We start from the raw sequence: 12,401 nt of genomic DNA, 5'->3' as shown, positions 1-12,401 counted from the left end.
ATGCGCCTCGGAGGTCTAACTTAGTGTAGATACAAGCATCCTTTACTTGGTCTAGTAATTCGGGGATCAGAGGCAATGGGTATTGGTTTTTTACCGTAATCTGATTTAATGCGCGGTAGTCTATGCACGTTCTAAGGTCACCTTCCTTTTTAGGCACGAAGAATAGAGCTGAGGATGCAGGAGATTTGGATGGACGAATGAAGCCATTAGCAAGGTATTGGTCCAGATATTGTCGCAGGTGAAGATTTTCAGGTTCCGTAAGGGCGTAGATTCTACTGCATGGAGGTTGTGCACCGGGTACTAGGTCGATTTGACAATCGTATGATCTGTGAGGTGGTAAGGTATTTGCCAGTTCTTTTTGAAAAACATCCTGAAATTCTTGATATTTCTGAGGTAACTGCACAACTGGATTAGTGACTGTGGCCAGGCTTTTGTTCAAGGTTTTTTCCGGGTAACAGGTGTGTGCACAATCTGGGAAGGTCACTCTCTTCTCTCGCCAATCAATACAAGGATTACGTGTTTCCAACCATGGCATTCCCAGAATTATTTGGAATTGCGGGGCCTTGATTAAATCAAACACAATAGTTTATCGATGCCCATCTTGACCCAACAGTGTCAGCTCAGTAGTGGAATGAGTTACATGCCCAGAAGCAATTTCAGTTCCATCGACTGTAGTAATGACATCCGAAGCGGTCTTTTTGCAAAGGGGTAGATTCATCCTTGAGGCCAATTCGTGGTCCATGTAGTTTCCTACGGCCCCGCTATCAATGTATGCCCTTACTGCGTGCATGCGTGATGGCTGCCTTGGATCAATTAGGACCATTGGTGCAATTAGGTGGGAGGTCTGAGTGTCCTTCTTTAAGCTCGGCAAGCGGACCTCTACGCTTGTCGGGCGTGGTCGTTTCCCGAATCAGGCTCTATTTGACTTTTGTCAGCAATCTTGGGTGTTTTTATAGGGCAATCCCATAGAAAATGTCCTGCGGTTCCACAGTACAGACACAATTGCATCTGCCGTCTCTTTTCTCTTTCCTTTTCAGTTAAGGGTCCTTTAACCCCCACGATCTGCATAGGTTCTGATGCATCTGTTCCTTTGGGGGTAACATTGGGTTTAACCCATGCCCGACTCTCGAACTTAGCTCGATCAGCCTTTCTATTCTGAAGTCGGTGGTCTAACTGGACTACTAAGTCTATATATTCTGCGCAATCCTGAGGTGGGTTCACAACTTGAGCCAAAACATCTTTGAGTTCTCCCCGAAGCCCACAATGAAATAATGTAATTCGTTTCTCCTCTGGCCATCCGGTTTCCACCACCAACCTATTGAAGGTTGCGATATAGGTTAGCAGATCCTGATTACCCTATCGTAGGGATAAACGCTCGTTATCCAGGGCCTGTCCCTGTGAATGTCTGGCAAATAGTCTTTCCATGCTTCTTTGAAAACCCTGAAAATCCCGAAGAAGAGGGTCATCCTGGTTGACTAGTGGAATTGACCAGTCAGCTGCGCTGCCACTAAGATATGATAGTACAAAGGCTACTTTGGCTTGGTCATTTGGAAGGTCTGCATAAAAAGTGCAAGCAGTATTGATTCATAAACACTGCAAACCTTTTTGGGTTCCCAGCAAAGCGTTCGGGTGGAGCTAAAGGAATAGCCCCTGGTAGGATTACTTGCACAGGATTGTTTGATGAAACAGGAGCTGGGTTTCCCCCGAGTCCCGGTAGGGGTGTTTGCCCAGCTTGATTTTGCAGCAGTTGTCTAGCAAGATCATCTGTGCGTTCCTTTGACACAATCAGTTCTCTCCTGAGGGCATTAGTCTCTTGGCACGCAGAGTGCACTTCCGCCATACGTTCCCCTAATAATTGGGCTAGTTGGTCTGTTTCAGAGGTTTCCATAACTCCGGGTGGGGATTTGTAGATAGGCTTCGCGTTCTGTTACACTCACCTGGCTCCCACAGGGGCGTCGATCGGACCCGGACAACTGCGGCCTCCTCCAACGTGAAGCGTAGTGCAGAGATGACAGACTGGACTGGACCGCCTAATCTTGTCTGCTTGACCTGTAGAAGTATCCTCCTTATGTTTTTAAATGATGAGCTCTCCATCCTGCATGGAATGCAGGGGCGCGTAGATACCAGTTACTTCACTGGTTTGAAGGTGCTGGAAGAGTTCCGGATGAATATTGACTCTGAGGTTCCAGGCGAGAACCCGTAAGTATAAAGTTCAAAGAGTTCAATATGTCCGATGTTCACTCTTGTACATTCCTTTCTTGTGTTGCAGCTGGATCCAAGGGAAGATTGTCTTGTGGCAGCTGATGGTATTCAGGTAAGAGTCTGTATTACCCAACACTGTCCGGTAAAAGATGCATGTATTTAAATTGCTGGTTTCTATCTCCTTACAGGTGCGGCGTAAGAAGTTGCGGTTTGTTACAGAATAATGCCTCCGGTTGTTAATCAGGTAAGTCTATGGTGGAGAGGTGGTATTTGTTGGCTCTCTCGGCTCACCTTATGTTTCTTTTGTCCCCTAGATGGTGGAATTCGGCGAAGAAAATGATGGAGCTGCGCCGGATCGAAAAATGCTGTGAGGACTGGTGAGTATGGTGCGGCGCTGCAGCTGGCGATGCGACGCATCTAGAATAATGTCCTTTTCAAGTTCGAAGACGTGATGGATCCGGAATTCAGGTAAGGATTGAAATAATATCTGTGTTCTAACCTTTCCTTCTTCTTTCTTCTTTTGCTAGGAGCTCTGGATTCGAGACGGGCGTGGCTGAAGACTGGATGCTGACTGCAGGCACGGTGAGCGTTACGCTGCTGGATGCAGAATAACGCGAAGCATGTGCTGCTGTTCGGGCGTGGTTTTAACAGCCTCCAAAGTAGTTCCAGGTAAGAAGTCCCTAGAACCACACCCGAGTAAAAAATAGTCCCTGTAGTAAAATAGTCCCATCCAGGCCTCACCTCACGTTGGCTTTGGCTTGGATTCATTTGCAGCATGGTCTGCATGAGGTAAGTAAAGTCTATGAGCCTGGCGCCTATGGCGCCAGGACTGATTTCTATGATGAGCCTGGCGCCTAAGGCGGGGGCTGCTGGGGTTTTATTAAATATCTGGAGGCCTGCTCCCGGGGCTGATGGGCTTCATCTGGATGCCCGGGGGTAGGCATCATGACACATATGAAAATGTGTGTTGGATTAGCCCGACACATTTTCCTCAGGTACGTCTACCCTCATTCCATTTAATAAAACATTTCAAAAAAGGCCAGGCGAGCCAACGCCCACTATGCGGGTGGTCGAATTCCTCACAGGAATAGTGTTCATTTTGCTGTTTTATTTTCATTTCATTGTGTCTCCTCCTCTGTGCCTTTATGGCGGCCCTACTGTGTATTTGTTCTGGCAGTTAAGCGTGTGCATTTAGCAGAATATTGTTTATTTTGCAATAATGTTTATTCTGCAGTATAGTTTTCATTTCATGATTTCCTCCCAAGTCCACTTGCGTGTACAGTGGCTCTACTGGTGGTTTGATGAGGTTGATCATCGTGTCTCGTTTGCATAATATTTTCATTCCGTGGTATATTATTTCTTAATTGTCTCCCTCTGACCCTACTACGCATGTAGCTCATCGTGTGAGTGTTGCAGAATACTTTCCATTCCTTGCTATATTTGTTATTTTGTCCCTCCAACCTTACTGCCCATCATTAGAAGATGTCAGCCTGTCCCGTCCTAGTACTTATTAGCATAATAATTCTGGGATGTGTGTGGTTGGGTTGTGGTGTGTGCTTGGTTGGGTGTGGTGCATTGTATTGTCGCCCTAGGCAAGGATTTTGCTTGCAGTATCTGACCAAAAAAGGCACAGTGACTTTAAGTAATGAAACGAATGCTGCAGAACCGTATGTGGGGAGCATCCTCCCGAGGCTGTTATTGCGCATGCGTGGGATCTCCCAGGAGCGTGCAAGACTGCGAGTGAACCGGGATATGAAAGGACGCTTCCCGGCGCTCCTCCTTGATACAAGCTTGAGGCCTGTGCTACACGCATACTTATCAGACTTCAAGATCCCAAGTTTATGAACCCCAGGCCAGCAGTGAAGAAACAGCTGAAAAAGACTGGAAACGTACCTAAATGTCGCCCTCATTTGTGCGCCCCCACAGTCACTGCGACTTTGGAGGCGCACAAAGGAGAGCACATCCATTACTGTGCCCAAGCAGAGCAGGGGTCGCAAGGCTGTCCCGCGCGCTACTTGGACGCAGTAACAATAGTCGGGGGTTGCGGAGGTGTCCCCCGCTTACCATTGTGGTAACCTGGGGACAAGAAAGAAGAAAAAAAAAAAAAAAAGAACACGCTACAGGCATAATGGAGTGTAAAGGTATGTGGGGGTCCTGGGGGGGGGGGGGTCGGGAAGGCGAATCCAGGTCGGTGATGCGGTGAATTTATCTACTGGATTACTGCACCGCGCCATACATGGGGTCATTTTCTTTGGCGCAGTTACGAGCGGCGCAGTGATCACATTTGAAAGACTGAGTGACTCTTGCAACTTTTCCCCATTTCAACATCCTGTACCCTGTAAATAAAGCCTTCCACCCATAACCTGGCATCCAGCTGTACACCACCCTAATTACAAAACTAGAGCTAAATGAAACGGTGAATGATACATTGCAGTTGCAGATGCCAACCTCCAGATTCTGTGACATGTGTTCTGCTCCAATCTATTATGCAAAGGTTGCCAGAGACCTTCGGAAACAAACATGTTCACTTTACCATCCCGATTCATGTGCAGAGATGTCCCTGCGCCTGGATTCCCCTCGTTGTTTACTTCTTGCCAGGGGCACTCCCCGGAGGCCACCCCGCCGCGCGCGCGTTTTATTCAGTGACACCGCGGCACCCCCACACAGTCTGCACATCCCCTCAGCTGCCTGTCCGGAGCATGCTCCTTTATCTCGATATGAAAGCCGAAGAGGCAGCATTTGTTTCGTTATGCGCAGTCTGGAGGGAATATCTCCATTAGACAAACACAAAGGACGCACAGCGCGGTTACGCAACACGCCATGTTTGCGTTCTCGCCGATGCTCTTTCTGCTGCACTGCGTTACCAGTTTGATCGTGGTCTTTCATCAGGACTGAAGCACTCTGTGTTCACAGCGGATGAGACGGCGGTTACATCAACCCCAGCCTCTCTTGTCCTTTCATAACTAGAGTACTTAGCCCTCTCAGGAGCACTCACCAGAACAGACCTTGCTGACTGAAAGCGGGTGGAAAGGTCAGCCATGGACCGAGTGTATTATCAGGTCGTGCGGAGAAATCACAAACAGCATTCATTTGGCTTTTCTGAATACTACGTTTTAAATATGTTTAATATCGTCCCTGTTCAGCTTGTCCTTTGTAATAAGTCTCTTCCAGAAAGTTTCAGTGCTTTTCCGCAGAAGGCTGTGGCAGGAACACAGAAGGTGCACTGTGTAGGTCAAGTTTGTATCGGAGATAGCTCAGTGGGTTAAGCGCTGGCTGCAGAGATCTGTGTTGATCTGTGTCGCAGGTTTGAATCCGGGCAAGGTCAACACAGCCTTTTATCTTTGCGAGTTTGATGAATGAGTACCAGCATCAGTCGGGTGATAATAATTGCATGTTCTATGTACAGTGCGTTGGTGAAAGGGCGATATAACAGACATGTTCTTTTTATTGATGAGAATATTACTATTGTGAATAAAATAGGCCATACAACTGAAGACAAAAAAAAACATGCAGTCAAAGCTAAATGGAATATAAGAGTGTGTTACAGCACGCTCACACAAAGCACCCTTATGACAGCAAAGCACACCACGTCTGATGAATCTCACCAAGCCTGGAAATGTTTTTGTGCTGGGGAGTGGCATGCGGGTGACGGGTGTCATGGATGACAAGTATGACATGACAGGCAATACAGTAATGACAGTTGCAGGAATGAGGAGACTGAAAACCAGGATGTGAGGTGGAAAACTTTTGGCCACAAGCTTTATTTTAGTACCAGCCATGGTGCAAAAGAAAAAACAGCCATAACATCACATAAGGACAACAATACTATATTTTGGAGACAGAGGCAACAGGTGAGCGGGGGGCCGTAATCCCAATTAGGGGCCGCTCGAGGCTGATCCCCGCCGCCATTCATATGAAAGCTTGTGACAATTGTTTGGCCCCAGCGTGTGAGCTGTGACATGTTCATAAATTGCTTGTCTTTTGGAGGAGGTTCTGCCTGCTTTCTCTTTTCCTTTCCAAGTGAGGTTGGGAGGTGTGCGCTTATGTGCCTTTTATTGCTGTCCAACCTGACCAGGTTTAGCACGTGCGCCCTCTCTTGCTCACAGGGTGATTTTCGCTGAAGTTATAGCTCTTGATCCACATTTCTTGATAAAACAAAACCCCCCGTTGTGAAGCCTTTCACTTGATACTCCTCGGGATGTGTTCTTAGAGCCATTTTGATTTTTTGATCATGTGTTTTGTAGTTTTTCATGGATGGAGGCGTTTTAGCCTCTTGGTCTACTCTTTGGAGATGAATTTGGCACTTTCTACACCCATGATCCACTTGAGTTTTTGAAGCCCCCACGCTCCGTTTGTGGGCTAGTTATTTCCTTGGGGGTGGGTTCTAGGAGCCTTACTAGGGTCTTCCCTGCTCCTGATCCACTTGTGTTATGAGACCCCTTCTGCGCATTAGGCTGCTTGTTTTTACAGCCGGGGTGGGTTCAAAGAGCCTTACTAGGTTTTTACCCAGCTCCCGATCCACTTGCATTGTGAGACCCCCTCAGCGCTTAAGGCTGCTTGTTTTTACAGCCAGGGTGGGTTCAAAGAGCCTTACTAGGTTTTTACCCTGCTCCCGATTCACTTGCGTTGTGAGACCCCCTCAGCGCTTAAGGCTGCCTGTTTTTACAGCTGGAGTGGGTTCAAAAAGAGAGCCTTACTAGACTTTTACCTGCTCCCGATACACTTGTGTTGTGACACCCCTTCAGTGCTTGTGTTGTACTATTTCGCTGCTGGGGTGGGTTCTAAGGGCTTAGCTGGGAACTTCCCCTGCCCACGATCCACTTGCGTACCCCAGTGCGCTTATCTTGGATAAAAAATGCGAGGAGGTGGGTTCCGGAGCCTTACTAGGAACTTACCCTGCTCCTGATCCACTTGTGGTGAGACCCCCCCTCGTCATGCATGGAGGTGGATACTTGAGGCTTACTAGTACATGTTTCTGCTCAAGTTCCTCTCTCCTTTTCAGTTTTGTAAGACCCCTAGAGCTCCCACCTGTATTGATGTTATCTGAAATGGGTTCCTGGAGACTTGAAGAGGGTCTTTCTGCCTCGTGAACCGCTTTTTTTTTTTTTGATGGATTCTGAGCACCTGGGTCTTCTATAACTGTATTTTCCTAGAAGATTAACTAATAGACAAAAGACCCCCCGGTATCTTTTAAAGCCCTTCTTGGAGTTGAATTTTTATGTTTATTTTTAAAGTGAGGCGTTTTAGCCTCCCCTATTATTATGATTGTGCTCCATGTTCTACCTGGCCCTCGCTATAGCTTTCCTTACAGTTATTTGCAGGGTGGGAGGGATGGTTTTTTAGACCTGCAGCCGCCCTGCTGCTGTTCGTGGCTGACGGGGAGGAAGCATGAGAAGGGCCACCTTGCCACCGCCAGATAAAGGCAAAATTCGGCCTGGGGGCAAGGCGGCCCTTTCTTTGAACTTCAAAAGGCCCCCACTCAGCATCCGACAGGATGGGAAGGGGGGCCTTTGAAATATGGAGGGCAAGGTGACAGAGGGCAGGGACTACCGGTTGTCACCTGCCCCTCTCACCTCACCCTCCTGTGCGAGAGACGCGCTGTCTGGGTTCCTATTGTTAAGGGACCCAGCAGCCCGTCCCCCACCATGTGCATGCTAAGTGGGGCAGCGCCAAAAGGCACTGCCCCAACGGACTTAGCACAAACCCCCCACCTCCCAGCTTACGGCCCCGGGCCTCCCATCCGGGTGGGCCGGGTATATAAGCCTGGAAGTGTTTTTGTGCTGGGGAGTGGCATGCGGGTGACGGGTGTCATGGATGACAAGTGTGACATGACAGGCAATACAGTAATGACAGTTGCAGGAATGAGGAGACTGAAAACCAGGATGTGATGTGGAAAACTTTTGGCCACAAGCTTTATTTTAGTACCAGCCATGGTGCAAAAGAAAAACCAGCCATAACATCACATAAGGATAACAATACTATATTTTGGGGACAGAGGGAACAGGTGAGCGGGGGGCCCTAATCCCAATTAAGGGCTGCTCAAGGCTGATCCCCGCCGCCACCCTGAGGGGATGCTGACCGGCGTCTCCCAGGTCCCCCCAAAATAGGAGATTATGAATTAAGTACAGCCTCTGGCTGCCAGGGTCCAGAAAATATTCCTGGTGATGATGTCCATGCCTTCAATGGACAGGTGAACCCCGTCGCTGCAGAACATGGCCTGATTGTGTACCGAGATCCCATGTTTAATAAATTTGAGGCCTGAGAAAAGGCAGAAATTGGCCACAGCTTTGTTCAGTTTGCGCCTAGAAATCTCCATGGCTTTGTTGCACTCTGCCCCATGCGAATGTTGGCGCGGGATGATTTCTGACATCATCACTTCTGTTTGAAGTCTTAGCATGGGGGCCAGGGATCTGAGGGAGGAGCAGATTTCAGCCAGAAGAAGCTTCCTGCCCAGCTGAGGCAAGTCATTGCCCCCGAGGTGGATGATGAGATACTCAGGGGGGGAGCAGGCCCCCAGTAGGCCAGCCAATTTGTTGTGTAGGTCTCCCCAGCGCATGCCCGGCTTGCCCCACCAGTAGGTGATGGTGTCCTGGAAATGCATGCCGTCCTGGGTTTCCTCCAGCCATCTGCTGGCCCTGGTAATGAAAGAGTGACCCACAATCCACGCCGTCTGAGACGGGGGGTAGCCTGTGGTTAGAAAAAATGGGGGGGGAGTAGGATACTATTAGATCAAGTCTTTCCTGATGTATCTTTTGTAAGCCCCCGATTTCCAACCCCCAATCCCCTTTATGGCTTTCTCTTGCAACCCCCCCATCCAGGCTGAAGTGGCTGCTCCTATCCTGAAGGAGTGGGATCCAAACTCAGTAGGATTCCATCCTATAGCTATTATGGTCTTCTTGAGGACAGACCTCACCTGGAATCTACTGAGGGCAGACCCATTTTTGTGTGTGAATAATTGCCCCCCCGGCTGGGGCGCTTGTTCATGAAGGCCCTGGTGGTGCAGATGGGGCAATATTCTGTTTCCTCAATGCAGTACAGGTTGATGATCCTCCCTTTTCCTAATTGGTCAGTTTTGGACCTACACAGTTTCACAGCCATGGAGTCCTTCCCCAGGTGGATGTCACCTATATCCAGCCCTTCCTCTGATCCTGTGTTTTTGGAGGCTATCTCGCTGATCCTGAACGCCCCAAAGTAGTTGAGTGTGAAGGCAGCTCTAAATAGTGAGGTCTCGTAGGCATTGTTGCACACTGCAGGGAGGGTGTCTAGCAGAATTTTTAATTTAGCAAAATTGAGGGGGCGCCTGGTCTGTCTTGACCCCTTCCATTTTGGACCAACCCTTGAGAGCATATCTGGTTAGTGCGCCGTGGGTGGGGTCGGGTGCCCCCGCTAATCGAGTGTAATATGAAACTGCTGCCAGATGGGATGAAGCCCATGCCTTCTTTTTGCTTTGTTTGAAAGCCCACTCCATAAAGTCATTGACATGGCTCTCCTGTATATCCCTGATGTTGGTGACTTTTGTGATGTTTCCAAAATCAGTCAAGCACTTATTGTACATTTTGGCAGTTTTCTGTGCCAGCGCCTTTTTGGCCAGTTCCCTTAGGACACCTTTAGGCTCACCTGTAGGAGTGTGGTGCCGGCAAAGGCAACCCCCTTTGCCTGGGCCCAGAGGGGAGGGTAGAGCTGGGAGCGGGCATCTCATGGAAGAGCTGTGACCGGCTGGCTGGCGGGGGCTGCCTTGGATGTGTCCATGATGGCCCAAACCTCTTCTGGAAGTGCTGTCCTCCTGGCTTCTGCCTGTGGGTTTAGTGCCTTGAAAGTGGAGAACTGAAAACGGGACAGAGCGTCAGCGGCCTTATTATCTTTGCCTGCAATGTGCCACCCAATTATTACAATGTTATTTTCCAGGGTGACTTTTGTCATTTCTCTCAACACTTTTAGCACCAGAGGGCAGGAGGCAGCACCCTTGTTTAAAATGTGTACAACCGCCATGTTGTCTGACCATGTGACCAGTTCTGTGTTGGCCAACAAGTCCCCCCATAAGTAGAGTGCCAGCCATATGGGGAATATCTCTAGCAATGTGATGTTCCTGGTCCAGCCCCTCTGCTGCCAGCAGGGCGGCCAGTGGCCGGCGCACCACTTGTTACCAAAACATACCCCAAAGCCTCTGCTGCCAGCCGCATCCGTGAACAGGGACCTTTTGTCTGCCCCATTCATGGGTTTGCGCCAAATCACTTGGCCATTGAAATTGTTAAGAAATGATTCCCACATGGCCAGGTCTTGTGTTATCTCCTTGCCCAATCTGATGTGGTGGTGTGGCTTTGTAACCCCCCTCATTTTTAGTTCCAGGCTCCTGTGAAAGACCAGGCCTTGGGGCATGATTCTGGTAGCAAAGTTGAGCTTCCCAGCAAGGGACTGTATTTCCCGCAGCGTCGCCTTGTCCCTGCCTGTCATCCGCCTTATTGTCTTTAGAAGGTCCTCTAATTTGTCCCTGGGCAGGCGGCACTCCCCCATGGAAGAATCAATCTCTATTCCTAGGAATGACAGGGTGGTGGTGGGTCCTACTGTCTTCTCGGGTGCCAGTGGAACCCCTTATTCCTGCATGGTTTCACTGAATGTTTTTATGGATGAGCTGCATAGGGGAGACCCTGCTGGGCCAGTGAAGAAGAAATCATCCAGATAGTGTACCATTCTGGCTCTGGGCATGGCCTGTTGGAAAGCCCACTGTAGGAAAGAACTGAACTGTTCAAAATAGGCACACGCGATGGCGCAGCCCATGGGAAGGCATTTGTCAAAGTAGAATTTATTGTCAAAATGGAAGCACAGCCACTGGTAAGTGCTCTTGTGCACGGGCAGCAGCCTGAAAGCTGACTTAATGTCCACTTTTGCCATGAGAGCGTGTCTACCTGACAGTTTTACTAGGTCGACAGCATCTTGCACGCAGCTGTAAGAGACAGCGGCCTCTGTGGCAGGGATGCCGTCATTGAAAGAGCTACCGGGTGGGTGTGATAAATGATGGATCATCCTGAACTCCCCCGGCTCTTTTTTGGGCACAATGCCCAGGGGGGGGGGGCATAAAAACTCAGTGAAGGGGGGGGTGTTGGAATTGGAAGGGGCCCTCAATCCTCCCTAGTTGTAGCTCTTTATCAATTTTTTCGCTTATTATGGTAGCTAGGGATGAGGCAGATTGTAGGTTCTTGGGTATGGTGGGAGATCCCTGGCCCTTGAATGGGATCTGGAAGCCATCTTTGAAGCCCTGAGCCAAGAATGCTCTAGCTGCTGGGTCAGGGTAGTTCTCTAACATTTTTAGCAGTTGGTCAATTTTTATTGGTGAGGCCCCTATTTTATAGCTAGTGCATGTTTTTGCCCTCAGTGACTTTTGGGCTGGGCCTGGAAGGAGAGGCTTTTGTGCAGTTGTTGCTGCTGTGGCCACCATTGCATGTGCTGCATTGGTGCTTGTATCTGCACTCAGTGCCCTTGTTATATGACCCTCTGTTGAAGTACCAGCAGGTCCCCGGTGTGCTTCCTTTGGCCCCCCCGGTGCTGCGGTTGCCAGACTGCCGCTGATTATGCCCTGTTTTTTGCCCCCCTGGGGGCGGTCTTCGAAAGGGGGGTTTGTTTTTGTTAGTATTTATACTGTCTTGTTGAGGCCTGCGCTGGTTATGTTGCCTGTTTCTACCCCTTCTATTATACTGATGCTCATGGTCTTTGCTGCTCTGGGCGCTCCTAGCTGAGTTTTCTTTTAATACATGAAAAAGATACAATTTAGGGTCTTCCTCCTCCCAGCCCAGGTCAGGGAATCTCTGCATCTCCTTCCTGAACTCTCTATCATAGTTCAGTCAAGACTCCCCCCAAAGGTATTGTGAATCTCCAAAATTCTGTGGTGGTAGGCAATCAGTGCAGTGCCCTCTTCTGGGAATTTTTCTAGAATTATTGAGGAGGATTTGAAAAGAGGCCTCCCAATTCTGAATATTCTTCTCCAGTGTGGGCCTCTTTGCTCTCTCTCTCTCTTTTTCTTCCTCTTTCTTATCCCTTTTTGAAATGCCAAAACCTAATTCTTCATATTCCAAATAGGCAAAAAATGTCAATAAATTGCTTTTTCCAAATCTTTCTCTTAATTTTCCACTCAATGTGCCATGCACTGGTCTTTTTTAGGCTTCTATTTACACTTTTGCCGGCAGTGCGCCTCCCATATTTAGTCA

The sequence above is a fragment of the Ambystoma mexicanum genome, chromosome 7q (genome assembly GCF_040938575.1).
Source record: "Ambystoma mexicanum isolate Mex_15411 chromosome 7q, UKY_AmexF1_1, whole genome shotgun sequence".
Lineage (NCBI taxonomy): Eukaryota > Metazoa > Chordata > Amphibia > Caudata > Ambystomatidae > Ambystoma > Ambystoma mexicanum.
This window is presented reverse-complemented; position numbering follows the sequence as displayed.